Here is a 23,258-nt window from a genome sequence, read left to right on the forward strand (position 1 = left end):
ACACTACCAAGTCGCCCAATGGATACTGCCAAACACTTACAAACTTGCGCATATGGATGATACCGTAGTACCCGAGCATGGAATGCAGAACATCTCAAGAAATAATATCAGTAAAACTTTTGCATCCAATGCAAAAATTTCCATACTTGGTTTGTTTATGTTATGATAACTTCAATAGATAAGAATCAAAGATATTGTCGAGATAACCTCATAGTAGATGTAATGTTGTTATATATATCTTTGTAATCTTCCTACTATAAATGAAAGTGTTTCTTACCTCACATGCTATATTTATTCTCTATGCAATCATTTATATAACAGATAAAGTCTGACATGGGGGTAGGATAGGAGGCATATATATATATAAAGAGAAAGAAGAGAAACTCGACAAGCTATCTCTTGGATTCAAAATGATTAGCTACCCTTATGCATATAAAAAGAATTAAGAAGCTTCACAAAGATAACCTCCTACCAAAGGCTGACACCCCCACAGGGGGTGAGTCTTCAAGGAAGGTATCCCCCAATAAGTCTAGAACGACCACCAAGTCGTCTAGCAAAAAATGGTCCTAAAAGAGACCCTTGTAAAAATAATATTATATATAATGACGAGAAGGACGCTTCTCGCACAAAATAACAAGCGCAAGCAAAGAATATAAACTGATGCAAAGAACCCAAATGGTTAATATGTCCTTACAAGTATAGTTAGGGTGCACCAAAAAGACTATCATCATCAGTCCATGGAAGACATAAGAAATTCATCAAAAAAAGGACTTCTGAAATTCCCTTACGCATGATAACCAAAAAAAAATGACAAAGACTCAGAATTCCAATACATCCTTGCAGTCAATACAAAAATAAGCAAGGACTTAGAGATAAAGAGTCCCACATATTATCAAAGACTTATAAGGAGTTCCTTATAGAAGAAAAAAGATAGAGGGTTACACAACAACAAAATATAGATATATATATATATATATTTAAATAAGCCTCAGAGAGAGGCCTATGGGTTTCCACCCCGACCTTTCCACTCAACAATCTTCTCGATTGCATACTCTCCAATGGGAGACAGGTTGACATCAGAATTGATCGTCCACAAGACATGCAATGTGCACTCGACTATGCCATTCTTAGCATTTACCAGCTCAGCCTCAAGAGCATTAATCTTCTCATTCAGGGTATGAATATTGGCTTCGAGCCTAGTTTTGGATCGAGAGGTCGATGTGGCCTTAGCAGTATTCTTTTGGCGCACCGCCTCAGCAAGATGGCCCTCCAAGTCGCTGACCCATGCAGTCAACTCATCTTTCTCTGCCAGGCCAAGGAGAGGTCCTTCATCGCCCCTCAAGCTCGAACTGTAACCGTTGCATGGATGAGGAGCTCGATGCGACAAAATGGTGACCCAAGATGGAAGCCTAAGTAAGAACAAAGAAATGAAACAAAACATCAATGATCAGGCAATATCAAAACTGAAAAACATACATTAAGTGTTTTGACAAGCACCTGCATAGAGGCTCACATATAAGCCTCACCCAACTCGGCATCTAGAATATCATACATAGAGCCTCACTCGCCTTCATAAATACTCCCCATGTAATGGCTCATGGCCTCTCCGTGCTGGCTCGCCAAAGGATGCCCCCAGGAAGCGGAAGCATGGGCTTGGCAGGGGGAGACTTGTACACTTGTCGATGCATGCCTAGATAAAGAAGGGACTGGGAAGGTCCTAATCCGTCCATAGAGGCACGAAGAGAGGAGGTGCGCGGAGTCACCTCTTCAGGAAGCGAGGCACCCGAAGACACCTGTCCCAAATGCGTTTCCAAGGGTGGAAGAGCATCGTCAAAGGAAGGAAGGATGAAATTCCTCTTCGGGATAGGAGTAGGATGATGGATGTTGAAAGCAAACTCACCACTTACTACCGACGATGAGATCCAGGAAGTGACGTCATCAGTATATCCATCTTCGGAGGATCTTAAACAGGAATAGTTCTCGGACTCCACCTTGACCTCATCTTTAATATCCATCAGGTCACCCTCAGAGTAGAGATAGTATTCATCATTGTCATCAGTCTATGATCTTCGGGATGGTAGACTTGGATGAGATGGAACAAGAGAAATGGATTGATCTGGAGACAGCAACATGGACGAATAGAGATTGCACTCAGTGAAAAGGCTGTAGGCCTGTTTGTGTGAAGCCGGCATAGCCAAGACCTTTGCCACACAATCGCGGGCTGCCAGACACAAAGCAGAGTCGACCACCCCTTCAAGACCTATGGTCAAGGAAAAGAAATATGTATAGTTAGGAAAACCTGAGGAGAGGGGTAAAGACAAGTAAAAAATTACATAAAAAAATTATATGTATATATGCAAGTAGAAAAAGCTTACTTGATGTGTTAAAACGTTTATGCTGAGTGGATACGCTATTGGTGAAGAAAAAATAGCTTTTCTACGAACCCCTATTTGAAATGAGCTCTCCATGAGGGGGTACCCTGTGAGAGCCACAACTTTCTGGAGATGATAGAAGCTAGAGGTTGTTAGGTTCGCCCTAAGAGTGTACAGATGATGGACATCACTCATGGAGGGCCCACAAAGGTGCACTTGCTTGTATAACACATACAAACAACTAAGCACAACCCAATAGTTGGGAGACAGCTGAAGAGGTGCTAGCTCAAAATAGTTGAGTATCTTATCAAAGAAGTGGTGAAGTGGCAAGACCCCTCCAGACTTTGTCACTGAGTCGCTGAAAGATACAAGTCCCTCATGTGACTCAGACGCACGGTCATTACGAGATGGAATGATGAAGTTGATGTTCGATGACAGTTGATGGGCCTTCAACATGTTAGAAAGCTTAACCCGAGTAAGAGTAGACTCGATGCCCGCATTCTTAGAATCGTCAAGGATCTCCCTCAACATGTTTGATACCTGGACAGAAACAACAGGCGGTTTGTGAGCAACTGACTTCATCAACCCTCTGAAGGCCATCTACATGTTCTACGTCTACCTGCATACTGCTTGACCCTTTGACCCTATGATGTTTGGTCGAGGACATATGAAGAAATGAGAGAAAGACCATGGAGAGAAACTCAGGTTCAAATGGGTCACAATCAGCACCCCCATGGGCAGGACCCCCAGAGCTTGGGGCTCCATCGCCATAGGAAGATGGAGGTTCAGGTGGCAGGTTTTCCTCTAAGCAAGCGATTTCGGCTATGCAATCTTGAAGGGTTGATTTTAGTTAGGCGACATATGTTTCGTGCCATGGGAGAAACCTAAACCCCCACCACTGGTAACAGATTCGAGTTCACTCTCAAGGTCTCTTGCTTTCTTCCTGAGGAAGGATAACCTTTGCAGGTAGAGCATTCACACACCCGCATTTGTAGAGGGTTTACAAATGTCGACCTCAAAGTTGGAAGATGACAACTCAATAAGCTCAACGTCAGGCGCGACTTTAAAAGATCGTCCACACGCCATAGGCAAGCTAAGACTCGACGCCGTGGGTGCGTGAAGATAACCCTTTATCTACAACATGAGTGTAAAGGGTGTAAGATAGGGACCCATGTATACACGCCTAACAGGCAATGGGAATAAAGAACTCTTAAGGAACATGTACATACTAACCTATTGCCCTACCCTTGTGTAAAAGATAAAAGAGACATGCATATCACTAGGGCAAGAAGGTATACCTGGGTGCGTGTATGCGAGTCTGCATATTTACGAGGACAAGCTTTTGGCGTATTACGAGGGATCAAGCGATAAGCAAGAGTGGACCCTTAGAAATGTTAGAACACCTTGTACCCCTACAATGCAAACATGGGACAAGGAAGAATAAGTGTTTTTTTTTTAAAAAAAAAAAGAAGGGAGATGAATTTAAGTAAAAGGGGCGAAAATTACTTCAAGAATGCTTCTATGGAGGATAGAAACTTGGAACCCCCTGAAATAGCTTCAATGAGATACCACTAGGCTAAGTAATTTTTGGTGTGAAAAAATGAATCCAAGCCTTGAGGTATTTATAAGGAGAGTCAATAATTCCTAGCCTTTGGATCAAGTCTAGGATGAATGGTGGAGATCAAGAGCCTTGACAACTTTGGGATTCGTACCTAAAAATGATTGGCCCCCAATCAGTTATAAGGATGCACCTGGATCACCACCCTAGCTATTTGGTTTTTGTGTTTTTTTGTACATTACAAAGAAACACACTACTCAAATATATTTTGTATTTCTTCATAAACCATTAGATAACACACCAATGATGAGCCTCCCAAACTCCTAAAGTAAAGCAAAGCTCGAATGTCGTTCATATCATACAAGGAACATAGGAAAAATTCTACAACACTTAAAAGTATACTTATAAACTCAGGAGCATGTGTGAATATGGAATAATTTCCCTTAAAGCATTCATCAATGAAGGTTCAAGACCTAACAGATCAAGGGCCTCGCATAGAGAGGCACCAGCCACCTACAGGCGCATAAGTGCGCCATCTCCCTCGGATAAGGGCCTCGCATAGTGAGGCCCAATCTTCGTGCATAGGTGTGCATCTCCCTCGGACAAGGGCCTCACATAGCGAGGCCCAATCTTTGTGCGCAGGCACATAGGTGCGCATCTCCCTCGGCCAAGGGCCTCGCTTTATGCGCAGGCGTATTAGGTGCACATCTCTCTCAGACAAGGGCCTCGCATAGCGAGACCAATTCTTCGTGCGCAGGCATATAGGTGCTCATGCCCCTCGGCCAAGGGCCTCGCATAGGGGGACCCAATCTTCGTGCGAAGGCGCATAGGTGCTCATCTCCCTCGGCCAAGGGCCTTGCATAGCGACGCCCAACCTTCTTACGCCCTCACATCTTGACCTCTCACAACATGCTTTCCCAAACTTAGCAAATTACAAGAAAGCTTAAAGAAAAGATGTCTCTTGGAAATGTTAGAAGGACCATCCGGTACAAAGAACATGTATGGGTACGAGATGTACAATCCTGAGGAAAATGAAGCCGTGACTCTGACAATTTATCCGACAAGTAGTGGTGGTAGGAGTTAGTACAAAGTGTGGAGTCATTGCCTGAGCACCTCTGACCATGCACCAATGCCGACACCACAACCTCTGCACCACTACGCTTTGCACCACTTCCCTGACGGTGTACCAATGTATTATTTTGTCCCAAGGATCACCGTGTATCAGGGGCCATTAGAGCCCACCTATAAATAGACCTCTACCCCTTAGACTAAGTGGTTGGAAAATTCATGGTATACACAAGCAGTCAAGCGATATACATGTTTTCCTCAATTGTTACTGTTCTAAACTTTTCTTTTTCTAACTTTTCAAAAATCCTACCTACCTAGTTTTTATAATACACTTTGAGTTTCTGATCTTATATTGTTGACAAGTTCTCACCGTCAACAATTTTTATGATTATTGCTGAAAATTTTGATGATTATTAAGATATTGATGGAGAGATAGCTTTTTTTTAATGCTTAATAATATTGAGTGGAAGTTGTTTGGCTTTTGATGATAGAATATGCTAGAATTTTTTATGAAGTATGTGTTTTTGAACATTTAATGGTGTCTTTTGTAATTGCATAAGAACCTTGTATATTTATATGTATATATATATTTATTCTTGTAGTGAAAATAACATTCTGTTAGCATTAGACCGTAGGTAGAAACTCGAACGTTCGTGGTGATATTGATGAGGATGAGTTTTTTCAAAGGGAAGAGAAGTTGCTTGAAGAATCCATCATCATGTCAAGTTGTGATATTATGTGGTTTTATTGTTAACTCAAGTTATTATTATTAGATTTCTTAGTTTTGTATTATAAATGTGATAAGATTGATTAATTGTTCCAAATTTTGAATTTTTAGATTTGTAACCATCGCATTGAATGTACAAGTTTTGTTATTTTATCTATAAATTTTCAAATTTGTATATAAATTTTCATTTCAATCGTAATTTTTAATTTAAAATAAATATAAATTATTTAATAAAAAATTAAAAATATAACTTCTAAGTACACACGTTGCAAGCCCTAAAAAAAATTCTTTTAGGGCATGCGAAGAGAGTGCTGAAAACTTTATTTAAGGCACTCAACAGAATTTTTTAGGACACGCATTGCGAGCCCTAAAAAATCTAACTTTTTAAGGCTCTCAAATAGAGTGCTCGCGGGGGGTGTGCCCTAAAAACTTTTTAAGGACTCTCGTTGCTTTTTGTTGTAGTAGTGGTCATTTTATAATAAAATCTCCTCATTTCTATTAAGTCCTTTACATTATCCTCCAAGATAATACTAGACTTATATTTCTCAAAATTGATCACGAGTCCTTAAACCATATGATAATTTCACAATAAGTTAAAATAAACAAAATCTCAATTTTAGTTTATTTTGACTCATTTACTTACTAAATCAAGACACATCTCTTTGAAAGTAACATTCACTTGGTTTGCTTTTTTTTCATAGTTCACATGATGAAATATGTAAACACAAATACAATGTGAAAGTTTCTCAAGCAAATAATCACTAAGTTTCACTTTCAGTTGTCTAAATAATTTCAAAAACACTTGAACAACTTTTGTGCATTTTCTAAGAGTCTCTTTGAGATTATTTTGAAACACCACTTTGACTTTCATTGATTTTCTCATCAAAATCAAATTTGAAGATCTCAAATTTTAAACACATCAAAGAAAATAAACTCTCATTGACTTATTTAAACACTTTGATTTCTCATCATTTAGTTTAAAACTATCTCCTCATTGCAATTAATTTAAACATATCACCATCTTTAACCAAAATAAATAAAATTCTCTGCAATCTATTCACCATTGGTGTAAATTTTCAAAATTGCTTCTCCAATTTTGTAATGTCTCCTCATTGAGACATTGAATATTTAAGAATTATTGTCACTAAATCATTCTAAAATATTTTCCTTTTGACCACACTTTACACTCCGACCTATAGGTCATCAATATGTCATCCCATAATTTTGGATCCACTTTGATCCATCTTGCAATAACAAGACACACTTATAAAATAGATGTAACCCCTTTAGATTTATCTTTTCTTGTCTCATAATTGAGATGCTCAACACTTAAATAAGAAATTTAAACTTTTCAAATAATTCTCTTTTATTCACCAAATAAATGGTAACTCATCACAACATAATAGGATAAACACATTCCTATTATCTTTACTTTAATTATCATATAACACCATATTAATATGATAATTCACACACATATATATATAAATCACATGTAGCTCATAAAATTATTATTCAAATCATTTCTCATTACCATAAAATAAGACAATAAAATAACATGCTACCACATTTCCCAATAATTTACTAGAGATTATTTACACAATATGTTAATTAATCACATACTAATATATCATATATCTTATATATCTCACATCACAAAATTACCCCAACATCTGTATCCCCAAAATCACGAATCAACATGTGAATATATCACCACACTATAGTGTATTATAAAATTAAACCACCATGCCTACTCATGAGTGGCTTGGTACACCAACCTTTATACTTACCTATACCATGTGTGTTCTCCTCTTTCTTTTTAGCCACTACCTCTTGTGATGTGTCAAAAGTGTCACATTGATCCTTCTCCAATGGGAACTTTGATTGTATCACCTTCCAAGATAAATAGCTTTTAGATTGTTGGAAATATATAAAAAAAAAAAATGAAAGATGATTACAATCTAAATGACACAAAATATATATAATACGAACAAATGATAGTGAAGGAAAAAGATGAGAAGAGATTACATAACTTATAACAATTATCATAAGAGTAGAAGGTAGAAGTTGAAGATTCCAAGGGCAACACAAGACTTAAACAAGGTTCAAGGTCTTTGTCCTAAAAGTTATTTCCCCTTCATAAGAACACTTTGGGAATACTATTTAGAAATGCTTCTAATGATTTATCAATCCTTCTCTCATACTCATCATAGTGTTCTAAAGATTAGCATGTCATCACAAGTGTTCTAAACTATGTAGTGTGTTTTTTTACATTCACACATTACATCCAAGTGAGCAAGATGATTTCTATTTATAAAGTTCTCATCTACCATTTAATTTTCTAATTCCATCAAACTCTCTTGGGAGTTAGAAATATGCACACAACAACTATAAAATATTATAGCTAATAAAAATCAAATCCAAGATGTGTAACTCATTTTACACATCAATTAATGAATATTTATGAGCGTTACAAAACTTATAATTATCATTTCTGAAGAATTATAACTCCACTTTATATGTTACAAAACTTATTATGATTATCATGTCTCAAATTATAACTCCACAATATATATTAAATTTGACATAATAACATTTTTCACACTCTATTATTTGTCACATAATTCATTTAATAAAAATATTATATTATTTATAAAATTATATTCAATGCTCCAAGCTCGCGTAATGACAGTGTCATCTATTCAGACGAGCTTGTAGGTGTTCGGAGTGCCCTCCTTCACGATAAATTATATAACAATAATTACTGCTCCTTCTATATCACCAGCTTGAAAATAACTCTCAAATTGTGTGATCTCTTTCCATTTTATTTTATTATTTTGTCACTTTACATTGTTACTTTATTATCTCTTATTCTTCGTCATCATTTGTTATAAGTTCCCATCACACGATTATATCATGTATTCCTCTTCCCTGAATATCAATCTTGTCACTCTTTTCCGTATTTTTCAATTCGAATTATTTTTTGTCATTTGTTTCCTTTTCATCACATAGTCACCTTCTTCCCTAATAATATATATATATATATTTACATAATATAATTCTTTTATACAAAAGAATAACCACAAATATGACTTATTTCTATTTATTGATTATGTAATTAACTTTAATAAGAACATTACTTCATTATCATATGTGGGTATGCAAACTGGCAAGTAATTGGTCACTAGTTCAGATTTCATTCAACAATGTGACATGTTTTCATTGCAATCACATTGTTTTATTAACTTTGTTAACACATCAATTCTTACCCATCCAAGTAATAATGCAGCAACTAAATTTAATTTGAATCAATTTTTCTTCCCAACTTACACAAAGTTTATAGTTTAAGAATATCCACACTACCGAATTTAGTCTTCTTGTGAGGACTTTTTTATTTTTATTTTAAATGTTATCACATAATCTAGAACTAATGTTGCGACAAATTTCCATATTCTCTCATCTAACTTTTAAGTCATAAGAAAAAGAAATACTCTTAGTCAAGAGTGGATACATCAACCATACTTATCTAAAACCTGGCCCCGATTGAAACCCCACTAATGGGGCATAGCATCAGAAATTCAGACAGAGTACAAGTGTTCTCAAGTCAAGGGTGTTGTGGAAACTAGCGACTGAGCTGCTACTATATGGCTGGGCCAGACTCAAGGAGAAAAAGATGTGTTTTGAAACATGTATAGGTTGAGATGTAAGGCCAATATATAGGACTGCAGTGCAACCACATATAACAAAAATAATATTCATGGATTATGGAATACCACAACAATAGTAGCGACAAAATTTCAGCCGTAGAAAAAATCTAAACAAAACTTCTCATTGCTTCCGTAAGACACAACAGAATAATTTGGTCCATTTGGAGAAACCTTGAAGCTGAGGTGATATATGTAAGCTTTAATTTTAGATTATTAGAATTTATGAAAATTAATTTTACATAAATCATAATAGGCAAGATCATTCGAACAATTTGATTTTCACAATTTCATAATAGATTAAGGGAACATACCTTGATCCATAACAATAGTAATTGATTTCAAGTGAACAAGTAACTAGAATTGTGTTTCTCCCTCTTGACCCCTGTAGATTGACAAGCCTTCTTTAATGGAGAGAAAACTAGATGAGTTGGTAAAGAGAAAGCTAATCCTATTAGGGTTTTCTTTTCTTTATATATACCTTCATCAAGGTGTTGATAGGAAATTACTATTTATTAATTAACCAATAGAAATTATTATCCTTATTTAATTAAACCCTAATTTTTATAATTCACTTGGATTACTTAATTTTAATGTATTGGGCTTTATGTGGATAAAAGTCCATCATTTTCCCACTTGGTTCATGTGACATTATTTACCGTAATGGTTCAATAAAACATAATATGCATAGTGTACAAAATAAACCCATCATCATATTGGTCACATCATAAAATCATCATTAAGGAGAAACTAATAAGGATCATAGCAGTCGTATACAAATTTATCAAAATAGTCCCTTACATGTATCACAATATTAGTCTTACACTTAAGATGACACGTAATAAGATATTTAATAATTACTCAACAATAATGTCTTTGCTAGAAAAAAATTCCTATTTAATTTACATAATGCATTCATGTGTGTATATATATATATCAATCATACAAAACAAGATTCATATATTCATATCAGAAAAAATAACTAAATTATATATATACCAATCATACAAAATAAAATTCATAAATTCTTATAAAAAACAATAAATAAATGAGCTGAGAGTATCAAATACATAATAACATAAAAACATAACATCAATAATGATATCTAATAATGCCCATCCTTTCGACATGTTCAATAAATGTCTTTGGGGGTAATCCTTTTGTCAACAGATTCGCAACCATAAGGTTTGTGCTAATTTGCTTGATGACACCCTTTGTTTATGAACTTCTTTAACAACGAAGTATTTTAATTCTATATGTTTAGCTCATTTTTAATACTCGTCGTTTTTAGAAAAAAAGACTGCTACAAAGTTATCACAATAATTTTCAGCGGCTTGGCAATAGTATTGACAATTCCAAGTCCTGAAATTAAGTTTTGCAGCCATAAACCATGAACTGTGGCCTCAAAACATGCCACTAACCCATTCTCCATAGTGGATGCAGCAATGACCCTGCTTTGTACTCTTCCATGAAGCTTCTCCTCCAGCTAATAGGAACAAGTAGCCAAATGTGGATTTTCTAGTATCCACATATCCAGTAAAATCTAAATTTGAATATCCAATTACCTCGAGATGATCAGATGTCTTATAAGTGAGCATATGATCTTTCATTCCTTACACATACCTTGGATTACTTTGATACTTGCCCAACATTTCGACAACAAAACTTGTGTCTGGTTCGGTACAAGTTTGAGCATACATCAAGCTTCCAAAACTAGATGCATAAGGAATGTGTTCCATTTGACTGTGTTCCAATTCATTCTTTGGACATTGCTTAAGACTAAATTTGTCTGCTTTCTAAATTGGAACAACACTTGGAGAGGATTTTTCCATCTTAAATCTCTCTAACTAAAACTTTATTAATGCATGCTTTCTGAGACAATACCAACAATCCTTGTGATCTATCATGGAGTATTTATATTCCAATCACATAGGATACCTCACCCGTATTTTTCATTTCAATGTTCTTAGAGAGGAAATCCTTGGTTTGACGTAATAAACCAAGATCATTAGTAGCAAGCAAAATGTCGTCAACATAAAATATCATAAATATAAACGTACTCCCATTGATCTTTGGATATTTTTGAAACTTAATCAATTGACAAGTGAAAATATCTAGAGATTACTTTCAACAACCTTCGCACTATAAATATAATTGTTTAGTCTCTTAGAAAGATACACTTTTTATCTTAGTTAAGTTTATGTTTTTTTATTTAATTATGTTTAGTTAAGTTCTATTTGGTTAAGGGGCTATTTCAAAGCCCTAAATATGATTTATTATTTTTAATAATTTTCATTGTTCTTTTTGTTGGTATTGATTGTGCAAATCAGAGTGTGCAATGAAAGAGTGACTTAAAAATTTAACTAATAACAAAGTCAAGATTACATACATACCCATACGTTAAATCAAAATTCACAAAAGATAGAATCATACCTCTCGAGCCTATCAAGAATCATTGCTATCTTATCGTAAAACAATAAAGATTGTTCAATCCAATGAGACAACTTTGAGATTCACATCGAAATCTTCAAAGTCAATCTTCAACACACAAGGACATGTGTGGGCACGTAGGATATTATGAAAAAATTTAGGCTCAATTGATATTCTCATCACATGAGATTAAGAGAGGTTTGAAGAAGACAAGGCTCTGAGAGAGTTTAGTAGTTTTTGCAGGTCTTCTCTAAAAACTAAAAATCAATCGTTTTTTTTACAATACATTATTAGGCTTTTTATAAACCTTAAATAATCTAACAAATTAGACTGAGTAAAAATGATTAGGTTTAAGATATAACTATTTAATCAACATTTTAATCAAATTAAAATATATATTTAATAAATTTATAAATAAATAATTCAAATTCTTAATAATTAAAATTTGATCTGCACAAACTGAGCTATGACATGTGTCACATGCTAGTCACTCTACATAGTGATTGGGCATGTAACACATGTGTTTCTCCAATTTTATCTCATTTATTTATTTAGTTAATGAGATAAAATATTTATGCATTAAAGTAATATAATATTTCATAAATACATAAATATGAGTTTATTCAAAACTAACTTTATCTTTTAATTTAAATAATTTATTATCATATAATAAATTAATATTTTTCTCTCCCTTTATTAATTAACCCATAATTAATTAATATTTAATACAACTAATCTGTAGTTTTTAAATAAAATATATTAGTTAATTTTATTAATTAATTCACAATTAATTAATTACACATAACTATCACATAATTACAACTTAGCCCCAGAAAATTAATTCCTCGACAATTAAGTCTTTTTATCCTTTTAATTTGTCAATTATATCCACACCATTGCTAGTGCAATATAGAGGTGACTTAGGGACCATAGACCTATAATACTATTAAGCTCCAATAAACTAGATTATTAATTAAATTGTTTAATTAAATAATCTTATTTATTAACTCCACTATTTCTCCACTATAAATATAATATTTTACTCTTATATAATTATGTTTACATAATTATCTTGTGTCGTCCATTGATATAATCACTTCATGTAGGTCTGTCCTCCAATTTATTGGTTTGCTAATTAGAGAAAAATTACCATTTCACCCTTCTAATTAACACTTGTTCTTTAAGAACCATTAATTCACTAGTGAGAAATTAATTTATAATCATATTATAAATTTGAGCTCAATAACTATTCAGTTCCAAAATTAACCCTTAAGAGATCCAATATTCGATCCTTTAGGAAAACTTGGATTCCATTCTTGTAAGATCATGTCTCCAACCATTAATACTATTGAATCTCCAAAACAAAAGTCACTAGGCATATTATACTAAGAGACCTTAATGAGTGAATCAAAAGCCCCAATATATATGAACATGTGTTCATGACTACTCAGGATTCAGACTGATCTACATATGATCATCATTTTGATATGAATTAAATATTTATGGTAAATTGTACATTTATAAAGAAATCAATTCACATCGGTCAAATCATATACAATCTAATTATATAAAGTACATTTACTAAGATGTTTATCCACGTCAGCAATCTGAATCTAGAACACATGCATTAATAAAAATACTTAGTAAACCGTATTAGCAACCATTGATTAAAGATTCCATACTTGAATATGTTGTTGACAGTTTTATTCATTATCTATGATTTTAATCCTCTCGTGCTCATACAATATCATACTCTCATTAATGAATATAAAATTTTATGATATTTATAATAATTATCAAACATTCAATTATAAAGAAAATGTACTTTTATTTAATTTCAAACAAAAATGTCTTATTACATGCTCTTAGGGCACCACCCCTAACACTTTTTTTCCTATATGTTAAATTTATTATATTCCTATATGCTTAATTTTATGATTATTATTTTATTCTTATTTAGATGGCTAGTGAATAGGATTTTTCTTTAATCTAATATCACATAAGAATTTCTATTCACAAAATCGTTTAGAATTCTAGGGTTTGAGTGATAAAATTGTAATTGAGATTAAAGTAAGTGGATTTTTAATTATTATGAGGAATATGATCTAGGTTAAATGAATCGCATGTTTATGGATTTATTGCTTAGATCAACCTATCTTCCTTGAACTTCATGCTTTCATTAAATTAAATCTTTGGAGTTTTCATTTAACCTATTTAGTGAATAGAATTAATTAAGAATGATTGCTTTAATTAATTATATTGGAAGATTGAGGTAATGAAGTTTTTGTGTTATCTACGATTGATAATTTGATAGAAAATATAGATCAATATATTTATCAAATGCTTGAATGATTGTTTAGTAGTGGAGATGTAGTTCTTGACTATCTTTTATTATTGAATTATTCTTTGTATTATTCTTGTTTGTTTTTAATTTTTATCTTCTCAAAACCCCTATTTCTTTAACTTCTTGATTCTTGAATTATAAATTGAACTGATAGTCCTTGTGGGTTCAACTCTTACTAGCACTGTACTGAAGCAGTTGGTAAAATCTTAAAATAATTGTTAAATTTGATACGACAAATGACATGCATCACAACTCGTGAACATGATCAACATTGACAATAACAACAAGTTGAGAATAAGCTATAGGCAAAGGAACTTGCATTCTAAATTCTTCCATTTCCACTTTACGTGGTTCCGAACTCCCACTAGCTTAACCATTCTCAATGAACCTAGCATTTCCAATTTCAATAATTCTTGTACTATGGCTAGGGCAATAAAATCAATACCCCTTAGATTTTTCTGGATAACTTGAATCCAATTTATTTTCATGTGGATTATAAATTCTTACTTCCTTCAGGCAACCTCAAATATGCAAGTGCCTTAAACTGGTTTTCCTTCCTATTCGCAGTTCAAAAGATGTCTTTGGAACTTCCTTACTAGGAACCCTATTTAACTAATATAAAACGATCATTAAAGTGTCCATCCACAATAATTTGGTTAAAGATGAATTGCTTAACATACTTCTAACCATATCCATTAAAGTACAATTGGCCTTTCTAGAACACCATTTTGTTGTGGTGTTCTTAGCATTGTGTATTAAGCACATACACCATGAATTTCTAGGAATTTAGCAAATGAACTTGGGCACTATCCACTTTCATCATACCTTCCCTAAAATTCACCAACTCTATCAGATATGATAATTTTTACTTTTTTGTCTAATTGTGTTTTTAACTTCATTAATAAACACCTCTAGAGTGTCTACCGATTGAGACTTTTCATGCAGTAAATAGACATATCAATAATGTGAAAAATCATCAAGAAAAGTGATAAAATATTTTTCTCCACCAAGCGATGGAACATCAAAAGCCCCACAAATATAAGTGTGTATTATTTCAAGGATTTTTGTGCTTCTTGTGGCTGCTTTCTTAATCGTGTGTCTTATTTGTATCCTTAATGCAATCCACACAAATTCCAAGATTAATAAAATCTAAATCAAGTAGTATTTCATTCTTTACCAATCTCTCAATTCTTTCTTGGGATATGTTGTTAAAATACAAAGTCCAAGTGGTCTTACACAAGCTAGGTGTAAATTACTAAATGATTTCACATAGTGAAGATATGAAATTTGAATTTTTCTTGTAGGAATTTAATAATAGTGTTTTTGGGTCCAAAGTGATACATTGAGGTATCTAAGGGTGCCCAAAAAGTGTGGGAGCATTTGGAGGTGTTTAAAGTCACTTTTGAGAAGTTGGACCTTCCTAAGTGGCGTTGCGTTACCTCCTTGGAGGCGATGCATTGCCTAAAACCTTAGGGTTTTGGTGATGAACAGCAGGTGACACAACGCCTATAGACAATCGATGTGTCTATACAAACACGTGTTTTAAGCTCCAAATGTTGTTTTTAAAATCTCCAATCCTATAGGTTGGACTTAATTTTGATACCTACACTATAAAAGAGTTCTCATAGAGTTTTGATAGATTTGATCACTCTTTCAAATCTCTGTCTAACCCCTCTGTCTCTCTAGCTCTCAAGATCATAAATTTTCTCCAAGAAACTCATAAAGAAAGTGCTTGTCTTTGTAAATTTCAAGACTTGTTCAATCCCAATCCCCCAAGGGCTAGGAAATAGAATTTGGACAATGATACATCTCATGTATAAGCATTGTGTTTGATTCTCTCTATCGAAGGTCAAAAAGTGGTGTTCTAACAAGAGCTTGAAGCTTGCAAGAAGAACAAGGGTTGTATTCTACAAGTAGGGTTTGCATATCTCTATCTCAATCTTTTCTTGGACTCTATGAAGTGTTATCGTGTATAGATTCTTATTATTGTGGTGTGTAATCTCACTCTCTTCCAACAATCAAATTTTCTATTGTCTGAGATACATCATCATGGAAGAATCTTCTTCGATTTCATCTTTGAAATTTATGACACAAGACTTTGTTAGATTTGATAGATTTGATGGAATTAACTTTGTGTGATGACAAGACAAATTTAAGTTTTGGCTAACTACTCTCAAGGTGTTTTACATCCTAGACAAGGTTCTAAAGGCTATAAAACCCGCCAAAGAAGATGACACTGAAGAAGTCATCATAGAAAGGAAGAAATGTGAAGAAGATGAAATTATTTGTAGAGGTCACATTCTCAATGCTCTCTCAGACCAATTGTATGATCTCTACTCCAAAAAAAAAAATTGATAAGGAGATATAGAAGACATTGGAGAACAAATACAAAGCGAAAGAAGAAGGTACAACGAAGTTCTTCATTACTCAATATATAGGTTTAATGATGTGAAATCCCTTCTACCTCAAATTTATGAATTAAAAATTATTTTAAATAAGTTATCTACCCTTATTATTGTATTTCTGAAAACAATTCCTTGTTGGAGCTGTCATAGCCAAGTTACCTCCATCTTGGAGGGGCTATAGAAAGAAAATCCTCCACAAGAATTAGGATATTTCATTGGAGGAAATTCTTAAACGTTTGAGGATTGAGGAGGAATCTCGTTCTAGAGATAAGAACATGGAGGAATCTAATGGAGAGACTTCTAAGGCCAATGTGGTGGCTAAACCTCCAAACAACAACAAAGGCAGATGAATTGGGAAGCCTAAAGGCAAGGGTTACATACTCTTGGGACCTAAGAAGAATGAATGTTAATTCAAGAATTCCAAAGGACCTTTCTTTGTGTTGGGGATTTATTGCTTGCATTTTCTAATCCAACAATGAATAATGGAAATTAATTCAATATTTCAAATACTAGAGACTAATCAAGAACCATATTCATAACATGAATTAAAATCATGATAATTAAAGAAACATATTCAAAGTATGAATGCAAATCTTGAAAATAAAAGATTAAGTAATTAAATAATTGTAACATGAATTTACAAACATTTAATCACAATACATCCATGGGTTTAATAATATAAAATCAAAAAAATTATCATGAAAAAGAATAGACCTTTGTGGAGTGAAAACTAAGTTACATAAAATTATAAGTCTCTGATTTTATGTGAATCGCAAAATGTAACAAGGCTTAACACAATTTGAAATTTTTTGTCTAAAATTCTATATTCCTAGTCTCCCCTTTGAGATTTCTTGAAGATACTACAAATGAAATGAGATTGGGATACACAAGCCTTGGATCTTCTTGAAAGTCATGCTTTCTTGATGAAGATCTTGGAGAAAACTTGAGAGCTAGAGAAAGAGAGAGGATTTTTAGAGTGAGAGAGACATGAGTGATCAATTAACCAATTAACTCATATCAGCCCTTTAAATAGTAGAAGACCCTCATTGGACTCAACCAATCAGATTAGAACATTTAAATTTAAGTTTTGGAGTTAAAACATGTAACCGTACGACCATGCATGTATGGCCTAGGCGATGTTTCATGTGGCACCAGGCAATGCATCGCCTAACACCAGGTTATGTATCGCCTGGTCCGTCTTGGATTATTTTTCATGGGCCAGGCAATGCTTTGCCTCCCAGGGGCGATGCATCGTCGATGCCTCTGACTTTGTGCTCCAAAGTTTATCTCAAAACATCCCCAAATTCTCCCAAACTTCTTGGATACTCTTATATACTCCAAATAAACATTTTGGACCCAAAAAGATGATTTATAAATGCTTATACCGAAGGTCAACTTTCACATGTTCACTTTTGTGAAATCGTTATTGTTATTGCACCTCTTTGTGCCTAAACAATTTCACCATGTATTTAACCAATTATAACATTCCCCCACTAGTTTAAATACATTTTCACTTCCCTAGCCAAAACAATATTAGTGCATAAAGTAAAGTACCTTTCAGGTTTGAACTTTAGCTTAGTGATAACTCTACAAAGCATAATTCGAAATGCTAAGGTATTCTTAAAATATTGAACCCAACATTCCTAGTGATAAAAACTGACAATGTCTCACACACCTCTATATAATTCCTTATCTATTTTCTGTTGTTCGCGCCTAGCACTATTAATGGCCTTGTGATTGATACATTCATGAACCATCCGGAGAGAAAACTCCTAATCTCTTGAGAGGCCGCACCACCACACGGCTATTCTTACAGCATCTTTGCTACCTTTAGAAATGATTGTTGCTCTTCAACTGAATATTATTAAAACCTAAGGCTTAAACATCATATCTGATAGAAGAAACATTACCTCACCCTTGATGAGACCTTTAAGTTATTAATGTTGAAATTATTCCCTTATCGGATGACTTATTGCTGTGAAAATTATGTACGCAAGTATACACAATTGTAACACAAGTAATAGAGTAGTAAGTAGAGTATCATTCCCACGAGGACTGTAACTAATTAACAAGAATCAACCTTTGTTCCTAATTGATTTGAAGAAAAATGAATATAGAATTTACTAAACTAAAAGAAATAAATAATTAATCAGAACAATAGAGAACTCAATAATAAATATATTAATTCAATGGACAAAGATATAAAGTTATTAACTTCATCAACTATCCACCTATGCATCTCTAATGTGAATTTACGAATTCGTATCTCTATCGTGATAGCAGAATATAACTGTAAATTATATTCTTAGTAGGACTTATAACTCTCTACAATATGAAAATCTCTTACATCTGTGTGATAAGTTAACATATTGCAGGCATTAAACACTTAATCCCTAAGCTACACAAATCATATGGGTATTCTCGTCCAATATAAATTTATGATTATTTGACTATATCCTATTTATCATTCACTTCTCAGATCTGATGTAAAAATCATGTAAATCATGAAAATGGTGATCAAGCACTCACAAGCAATAAACACTAGACAAATAATTCGCAATATTGATAGGAAATTTATAAAAACTGCATTAGATAATCATAAGGTTTGAAGAATAATCCATTAACACTCTAAATAAGAAATTAGTTCATTATAAACATAATCAAATCCATTATACTAAGTATAGACATCACTACACTAAAAAGTAAAAGTAGAAGAAGAATGATAAAAACTAGTAGATCTTCAATCCTTTGCCAAAAGCTAGTAGATCTTCAATCCTTTGCCTCCACAGAGTGTTTTCTTGAATCTCTCCTTAGGTTTTTTTTCTTTCAAAAATCGCCATAATGTTTGTTACATAGCTATTTGTGTTTTGAATGTGAAATTACACGTTTTCCTCTGATTAACATGCCCTCATTCGCACTCTGATCGTTTGAGGTGCCACGACCCCATAATGAAGCGCTGCGGCCCATGTCCAAGAATTAAAATTTGTCTCGTCTCTGCCTCGACAAGCGCCGCAGCTCAAATGCAGGTGCACTACGACTCTAATTTCCCAATCAATTGCGTCGCGGCTCAACATGTCCTCATTGCGGCCCTCGACTTCTCAACATTTGGCCGTCTCTGTCTAATCGCAGTGACGGGACCCTTAAGCTCAGTGCTGCGACACAGATTGCCTTTTTTTTTCCACCAAATCACATCTTCTCGAGGCCAAACATGGTCATTTCTCCATTTTCCATAGATCCTGAAATATTATCAAACACAGGCAACAAAAGCGTCATACTACACATACATATGGTACTACACTCCCTTAATTTCCCCATTCTATCTTGTTTTGAAAGAGAATTCATAAACCTGATTTTTTTCCTCTTTTTTTATTCATTGATTTCTAATGGTACTACACTCCCTCAAACTTATTTCTTTGTATCTTCAATTTAAGTGCAATTCATTTTTAATATATTTTTTTTCTCTCAACTTTTCTTATGAAGACACAAATTTCCAAATATAACTTCATTACAAACCATCCCCCAATCAATTTTCATATACATCAATGAGAAGGAAAAATAACAAAGTTTCAAATAGGCTCAAAATAAGTGTCAAACAACAAAAAGATTCACAATTATCTCAAAATTGGGTAACTAGGGATTTAATACATCATAGGGCTTGAAAGTCTCAACTGTTCCAATGAATTACCTAACTCATCTTCCTAAGCATGTATCATCTAGGATTTCTTCTTAAAAAGAAAGCAAACAAGTTCTAAGATAACAATATTTTCATATTTCACTTTCATTTTCAAAATTCAGCAAGCATAAAGACTGTTCAATCACAAAAAAATTATTAAAAATCATGATCAAACTCTCAATTATTTAAGTAGACCCAATTAAACATGGTAATAAATACTCAACCAAGCACACAGATTTTGATAGGTTTCATTCCATTCAATTTATACAACATATCATTCAACATATTGTCATTGGCTAATCATTGTCAACTCGATTCACACTAACACACTAAACAATACATAAAATAAATATAAACCTAGCAAAACTTAAACAAACTAAGATATCTACAATGAGAAAAGCAATAAAAATCAAATCCCTTCCCCCAAACATAATCTAAACATTGTGCCCAATGTATAAATAAAAGAAAAGGAAAAGAAAACTTCCTTGTAATCCAATGCATTACTCCATTGTAGTGACATTCATTGCCATCCTTCTTAGTGTTTCATATGTCGAAATACATCAATAAGTGGTTGACGCCCATAATAAGCGTCATACAAGATAACTTGAATGTTGTCACTGTGAACGCCCTTAAGCTTGGCTATATATGAATCTATTCGGAACGTCCCACCAACAACACAAGACTTTGAATGATGAGATTGGGGAGAAAACTTTGGTAGCTCATAAAGGATGTAGAATAGTGGAGGTATCTTCAATTTAAAAAATGGATCCACTAGAGGTATATATAATTGTACATTTGATGAACTCAAATCAACGATTGCAGGTGCTTCAGAATCCTCCAAAGTCATATTTTGCTCATCTTCATTTGTGAATTCCTCATATTACCTTCTGACTATTTTTCACTCGCGACTCGGCTATCCATAAACATGCTTGTGATTTGAACTTCAAAAACTTCATGATCATGGATTGACTTTACTTCATTCACCACACCATAATCATTATCTATCAGGCAAGTATCCAACTTAGCAAAATTTTGAGTGAATATAACTTCGAGGGTCTCTTGTTCATAAACTTTACACTTAATCTCTTCTAATGGCTCAACCATTGGTGCTTCTACAGTATTCAAATAACTCTCTCAAACTTGATTATTTGAGTCATTATCCTTAAACCACTCCATATTGTGCACCATTAAATAGCCACCATCAAAATTTAAAGTGTTCTTCAATCGATCCATTGCTTCTTCAAAAACTTATTTATGCTCTTCATGCTCGAATGTTTGGGGTATAATATTAGGATCTTGGAATGATGGAGGATATTGGTAATCAAAATCTGCCATATCATTCAACAACTCCATTATATCTTCATGACATCTTCTTAATAAAGGTTCTTCAGATACCTCTGCTCCATAGTTTACCCAACATCTTGTTGCATCATCTAATCCATGGTAAATGAAGAGTGTAAGACACCCCCTTGAGAAATTGTGATGACATCTCTCCACCAATTCATTAAATCTCCGCCAAGCGGAGTAAATCGGATTATTGTGTTGTTGGAAAAATCTCACGATGTAATCTTGATTGAGCATTTTTTTACCTCACAAATAAAACAAAGCAAAGAAATATAAGTTAAATAATAAAAAAACTAAGTTAGAATAATAATAAATGATGTTGATATTAATAATATAGTCCCCGACAATGGTGCCAAGAACTTGTTTTGAAAATTAAGTACACAAGTATACACAATCGTAAACAATTAATAGAGTGGTAAGTAGAGTATCCTTCCCATGAGGACTGTTACTAATTACTAAGAATCAACATTTATTTCTAATTGATTTGACGAATAATGAATATAGAATTTACTAAACTAAAAGAAATAAATAATTAATCAGAACAACAGAGAGCTCAATAATAAATATATTAATTCAATGGATAAAGATATAGAGTTATTAACTTCATCAACTATCCACCTATGCCTCTCTAATGTGAATTTAAGAATTCATATCTCTATCGTGATAGTAGATTACAACTGTAAATTATATTCTTAGTAGGACTTATAACTCTCTACAATAAGCAAATCTCCTACATCTCTGTGGTAAAGTAACATATTACAAGCATCCAACACGTAATTCCCTAAGCTACGAAAATCATACAGGTACTCTTGTCCAATATAAATTTATGATTATTTGACTATAGAAAATTTATCTTTGACTTCTTAGATCTCAGCTTAAAATCATATAAATCATGCAAATTGTGATCAAACTTCACAAGCATTAAGCACAAGACAAATATTTCACAATATTGATAGGAAATTCATAAAAATTGCATTTGGCAATCATATAAGGTTTGAAGAATAATCCATTAACACTCTAAATAAGAAATTAGTTCATGATAAACATAATCAAATCCATTAAACTAAGTATAGACATCACTACAATAAAAAGTAGAAGAAGAATGATAAAAATTAGTAGATCTTCAATCTTTTGCCTCCACATAGTGTTTTCTTGAATCTTTCCTTAGGGTTTTTATTTTCGAAAATCGTCATAATGTTTCTTATATAGGTGCTGTTTGGTAACAATTAGAAAAGTAGTTTTTATTTAATTAATTAAAAAATTGACAATTAAGCATAACATATTGTTTGGTAACTCTATTTTATTTATTATTTTTTAAAATTTTAATTAAAATTCATTAAATTTTAAAAATAGAATTTTTCACTTTCAAAAATTTTTTAAACCATTTTCAATTTTTCATTTTTTTTCTTCTATTCTTCAAATCAACACCTAATTTTATATTGTTAAAAAAAATAAAAATAAAAGTTATCAAACACATTTATTAATTTTTGTTTTTAAAAACAAAAAACAAAAATAGTTACCAAACATATTTTTATTTTTAAAAAATAACGAAACAAAAATAAAAATAATATTTCCACATTTGTATTTAAAAAATTCAAAAACAAAAATTTTACCAAACACAACCATAGTTGTT

At 33.1% G+C, this 23,258-nt stretch overlaps 2 long non-coding RNA genes across 2 annotated transcripts; both read right to left on the reverse strand.

Moving 5' to 3' along the window:
- Window positions 1-824: 824 nt before the first annotated feature.
- LOC133780451 (uncharacterized) lies at window positions 825-5,309 on the reverse strand. The gene is made up of 2 exons (XR_009869325.1): window positions 1,498-5,309; window positions 825-1,409 (listed from the first exon to the last, which is right to left on the reverse strand). It is a non-coding gene; the product is annotated as an uncharacterized LOC133780451 (long non-coding RNA).
- A 1,965-nt stretch (window positions 5,310-7,274) lies between these two features.
- Window positions 7,275-9,921, reverse strand: LOC133777433 (uncharacterized). Its single transcript, XR_009868561.1, has 2 exons — window positions 9,744-9,921; window positions 7,275-7,618 (listed from the first exon to the last, which is right to left on the reverse strand). It is a non-coding gene; the product is annotated as an uncharacterized LOC133777433 (long non-coding RNA).
- Between the last annotated feature and the right edge of the window lie 13,337 nt (window positions 9,922-23,258).

This window comes from Humulus lupulus, chromosome 5, assembly GCF_963169125.1.
Source record: "Humulus lupulus chromosome 5, drHumLupu1.1, whole genome shotgun sequence".
NCBI classification, from domain to species: domain Eukaryota; kingdom Viridiplantae; phylum Streptophyta; class Magnoliopsida; order Rosales; family Cannabaceae; genus Humulus; species Humulus lupulus.